Source organism: Myotis daubentonii, chromosome 1, assembly GCF_963259705.1.
Source record: "Myotis daubentonii chromosome 1, mMyoDau2.1, whole genome shotgun sequence".
NCBI classification, from domain to species: domain Eukaryota; kingdom Metazoa; phylum Chordata; class Mammalia; order Chiroptera; family Vespertilionidae; genus Myotis; species Myotis daubentonii.
The window spans coordinates 229,911,411-229,916,843 of record NC_081840.1 but is presented as its reverse complement, the minus strand read 5'-3'; the positions used below and the strand labels follow the sequence as shown (position 1 = coordinate 229,916,843).

At 46.1% G+C, this 5,433-nt stretch overlaps 1 pseudogene; it reads right to left on the bottom strand.

The window, feature by feature from the left end:
• Positions 1-319: 319 nt before the first annotated feature.
• Positions 320-1,442, bottom strand: LOC132241808 (speckle-type POZ protein-like; annotated as a pseudogene).
• Positions 1,443-5,433: the final 3,991 nt, after the last annotated feature.

Genomic DNA, 5,433 nt, shown 5'->3' with positions numbered 1-5,433 from the left:
AAGCCAGCAGCAAGCAGATGCACATGAGATCGAAGTGTATCAGCAATTGCCAGAAAGTGGTTGAAAGTCATCAAGCATGAGCAATTGTTAGCAACTGCAAGAACTAAAGATTATGAGAAATGACAGGTCATATTTCCGTTTTTTTTAAAAAAATATGTTTTATTTAAAGAAAATATAAAGAATAAAAATCTGGGCTCAAGATGCAGACTTCCCCCCACAGGAGAGTCATGGCTCCACAGACTGTTTACCTGATCATCAATGGCAGCAACAGTGGCTGCTGCTTCTGGAAAGTCAAGGGAGTCTTACAACAGGCAGGATCTCAGGGCTGCTTCAGGCGCTTGCATGGGGGTCCCAGACAGGTGCCCTGTGCTGAAGCCAGAGAGCGGTACATCTCAGCCACCAAGTGGGGATGGAATGCCACCATTGCCTGCCACCCCGAGGTCTCCAAGACACCCTCAGCATGAGAGTAGATGAAATCCACTGCCTGAGTTTTCAGTTGATCTGTGCTGTGGAGGTCAGTCAAGGTGAGCATTTCTGCAGCATTCTCCTCAGGGAGGTGTCTGCTGAGGCTTCCTCACACATGACCTTCAAACGCTCAGGGCATACTTGTCAGCAGCTGCCAGCAAACCATCAGCCATTTTGTCCAGGTTCGGAGCCTTCCCCGTGTAAATGAAGCACATAATTTCCTTAAAAACTCCATGCTCCACGTCAGTGATTTCAACCCGATTCTTTTTGCTCTCCTCCATTGCATGTGCAAACATGGCCCTAAAAACTAGAGAATGAGCTGTTAAGATAGCTTTGTGAGCCTGGAATTCCTGGCCAGCCACACAAAAACAACAATCTGTGAACCAGGAATTCTCCCAAATTCCTCCTAGCTCATCGGCCAGCTGGCACTCGGGAACCTTCACCATCTTCATGGTTTCCTGGCCAGAAATGGTGACGGAATCTTGCACCACACTCACTTCACAGAAGACAGTTAGCTTGTCATCAGGAAGAAACCTGTAGTCTTCATCAAAGAGAACATCTATATGGATGAATTTCTTGAATCCCCAATCGTTGCCTTGTACAAACATATATGCCTGGTGACTCTCCAAAGATTTGGTTTCTTCTCCCTTGTCATTCAGGATGGAGAGTTTGAATTTTGCCAAAAATACACGCTTTGGAGAACTGACCAGAAACAGGTAAAGTGACAGGTAATCTTAGCTTTCTTCATCTAGCCCTTTTGGGTATACTCTCAAACACCATTTCAGTTGATTATTGGCTTCTGATGAAAAGGTAGAACTTTGAATGACTTCACCCACTTCCTGCTGGCAAAAGCTAAAGTTACTGATGGTCCACATGTGGGAGAATTTCAATACCTTGATCTGAGTGTGGCACCAGCTCTCAGATATGGGGCCACTCGACATTCCTGCTGGAGGTGGAGGACTTGGAACCCTTGACATTGCAAGTTTGAAGGTAAATGAGATTTCCAAAGTCAGAAGACAAAGATCTCCGTTCTCTTTTCACCCAAGTTAAGTCAGTAGTGGGAAGATGAAGTTGTCTAAAAGGAAATCTCTCAGAGCAGGGCCTACAGCTGCTGGTACCTGTCCTTCTGCACTAGCTTCAGGCTGTTGGCAACATTCAGGCTTTCTTTCTAAAAACTGTCTGAACGGTGCATCTAAAACATAAATGCTGCTTGGCTGGCATGGCTCAGTGGTTGAGTGTCGACCTATGAAGCAAGAGGTCTCAGTTCCATTCCAGGTCAGGGCATATGGTCAGGTTGCAGGCTCGATCCCCAGTGCGGGGCTTGCAGGAAGCAGCAATTCAGTGATTCTCTGTCTTCATTGATTTTCTATTTCTCTCTTCCTCTCCCTTTCTCTTGTTTGAGCTTCTCTTTATTCATACTCTGCTTGGAAAATTCAACTGACAGGAATCAAATTTCTCCTTCTCAGTGCAAGTCTATGAATGGCAATAGTTGCTAGAGAAGTATTAATATAAAGAGGTCAGCTCAGGGATCAAGCCTTCCAAGTGTGGTGGCAGTAGCTCTCAGAAGTCTCTCCAACCAGGTAAGCTCCAAGCACATTCCTTGTGTCCATATTTCCATCTTTTACCATAAGGTATTCCTGGTCTGAAAATGAGGCCTTGATCACTGCATCCTATAGGACTAAATGCTTTTCTAAAGTATCCAGAGAGGTTTTATCTTGAAGTAGACTTGGGATAGTCTGTGATGCCACCACAGACCAAATAAGAGTTGTTCCTGGTGAAAATTCATGGTTATAGTATCTAGGGATAGAAAAGTGAGAGAGAAAGAATTTAAAGTATTCACAAGAAGGTGTTAATAAAGACAGTGATGGAATAAGGTTAGTTACCTTCCTGTGAGACCGAAGTTTGCTGCCACTCATAGAAAACTTCACCACTGTCCCAAGAAGAGGTGATTTCAACACTTGGTCTGTACGGTAGGTTGTCATTTTGGTCTGATAGCACCGGCTAGAGGTCCAGGGCCTACGATTTCAAGACAGTAGGATTCAATCTCAAATTGAGCTGAGAAGGCGTGCTGGCTAACTTCCGGAGCCAGTGTGATTTTCCCTTGTTTGGGAAATTTCCGTGGCACTACTAGTTTAGGCTTTAGGTCAACATATGTGTTGTCACTCCAGCAGTAGAAGAGACCAGCACATAAAGCACTAACTGGCTATAGATCAACTGTTGGTGATGCAGGCAGAGAGGCAACATGGGAAGTTGTTATTGAACTTGCTAATGCAAACCATATATACTGATTAAATGTGGTAAAGTTATGTGAAGAATCAACAAAAAGTACCCAGGGACTAGGGATTCTGAAGGGTTGACCTCAGGGAAATTTCTCAGTGATATCTTTCCCTAAGCTTATTTTTTATTTCTGGAGTTTTCCATTTAATATTTTGGACCATGTTCAGCCTCAATTATCTATAAGTCAGGGCCTATCTCAGTGATAGACACTGAGGATATTATGGGGAAAATGAGTGCATGCTGGGGACAGTGCCCATAGTCAACATCTGCACTTTCTCTGAGAAGGTGGGGGCCTGATCTGAAAGGCACAGGCAGACAGTGCTGAACACGTCTTAGTCACATGGTAACCCACCACTGAGCTCACCTAGGTTCAGTGAGCTGGAAATACTCCCATTGAGGATGTCACCAGGGATGAGGCCATAGTTCTTCTGGGGTGCTCTCTGTCCTGACTGCCCTCACAGAAGGGCCATTTTCATCCCAAGGAGTTCGAGGTTGCTGCTTAGTACCATGGAATGAAATTTCTGAGCTTGAATTTGGCTCTTCATGTTGATTCTGAATTTCTCTCTTCCTCGGAAAACAGAGCTACAGATTCTTTATTTTTTTATTTCATGATTCAACCCTTAAAAAAAAATTATTGAAACAACCAGCAAGACTGACACAGAGTATGGGGCCAATAGGGAACATGAATAATTACTCAAGGACCACAATTCTAATTCATAGAACCCCCTCTGTATAAGTGCTCATAGACCAATTTTGCACCATAGTTGATCCGTTAACTTCCTTCTGGGTCAGAAGGAACCTGGGGCCCCTGGGGCACCTCGCTGACATGTGTCCTTTGGTGGCATTTAAACATCCCCAGTTGGCGGAAGGCCAGTTCATGATGGGGACAAGGGTAGGGTCTTAGGCCCGAGTGGGTGCTCATGTGAATGTTGAGGTTCCCGCGGTGGCTGAACCTTTTATGGCAGATGTCACAATGGTACGGCTTCTCCTGGGTCTGGACCTGCTGGTGGCCAGGATAGCGTGGACTCGTGGGTGAACCTCTTTATGCAGATGGTACAGCGGTACGGCTTCTCGCCCGTGTGGATCTGATGGTTGACATAGTGGTCTGAGGCCTGAATGAATCTCTTGGGAGGTTCAGTTACAAATCTCAGTTAGACCTTTAAAATGAACCTTTTGCTGCAGTCTTGACACTCCTATGGTATCTGTCGCCTAGATTCTTTGCCAACAGGGTGACCAGTTGGCTCCACGGTGCTTGATGCACTGACTGAATTGCACCTGTGCCGTCTGGTGACTTGGCCTTTGTCCAACGACACAGCTCCTTCTTGAGGCTCCTCTTGGGGGGTGGGAAGTGTTGCCCCTTTTTCTCTTGGGGGCACCTCTTGGATTCCCAGAACCTCTTCTCTTCGGATGCTGAGTCAAAGCCTATGCCTCTGGAACGTGGGTGGGAGGGACGTCAGCAGCATCCACATGCTCATGGCCAATTCCTTCTTGTGGGTTCTGCACCCCCTCTGTCCTCTCTGAGTCTTTAGGACTGCTGGGAAGCGGAGGCTCTGGAGATGTGAGTACTGCTGCCCCTTCCCCATCTACCATCACATCCTTCTCCAACTTCTCTGTGGGCCTCACACCCTGCAGGTCACTTTCTTGGGAATCATCTCCGGCAGGAGGACTTTCTGCCCCTGTCTCCACACCATGTAACTGGGTCCTGGCTGGTTCCCCGGCTCTCCATTGACCTCCTTGCTGTTCTCAGGATATACCCCCATCTTACTTATGGGGAAACGGGACTTCATGGACAAGTCCAACAGAGCTACAGACTGTTAATGGCAGGCATGACTTGTTTGCAGCTCTTGTCAGTGGGGTTCTATTAAGGCTGGTTCAGAGGGTTGTGCTTTGTGTCAGGAAGAAGCTGATGCTGGGTGCTGTTTACACCCCTTTTCTTTAAAGAAGCTCTTCACGATACTTGCCTGTTTTGGGGGGGCATTTTCTTACTACAAGGATCTTCTAGTTCTTTGGCCTTATAATAGTGGGGTGCCACACCCAGAAGCCAACGGCTCTCAATCTCCAGTACTTGTCTCACGAATTCTTTTGGGGTGAAAACAAGTTCATGGTAGAGCAGCCAGTGAGGATGTTCCTCAAACAGCTCATGATGAATTTTAAATGGAGGCATTAGCCCCTTGGCGTACCAGGAGAGTCAAGTGTATCAGTGTCCTAGGCATGAAAATTCTAGGACCTATGGAAGAATATTTACAGGGGTTCTAATGAGCCCTTGTCCCTTCCTCCTCCTTCACTGAAGAGTCTGGTTTGTGCTTCTGATGACGGCCATTTCTGAATTTTTTGCTGTTTCCTCCATTTGCGGCAAAAGTGCTTGAGCTACTGGCTCATCCAGACTGAGAGTTAAGTCAATTCTCCAGGTAACCTGGGCATGTGAGATGGCTGAACACATCTAACAACACTCTTCACCTGTAAATTCCCTGTAGCCCAATGGCACACTTTGACTCTGCTGACAAAGACTCTTTGGGGGAGTTCAATAGTCCAATCGGCTAGGTCACTTCTAAGTTCCTCCGCCTTAATTTATTGTCTCAGTTGGCCTTTAAAAAAATTTATTTTATTTGTATTGTTGACATTGTTACAGATGTCCCATGTTTGAATTCACCACCTTTTTATATCCCACATCTTATTCCAGCTTCTTTCCCT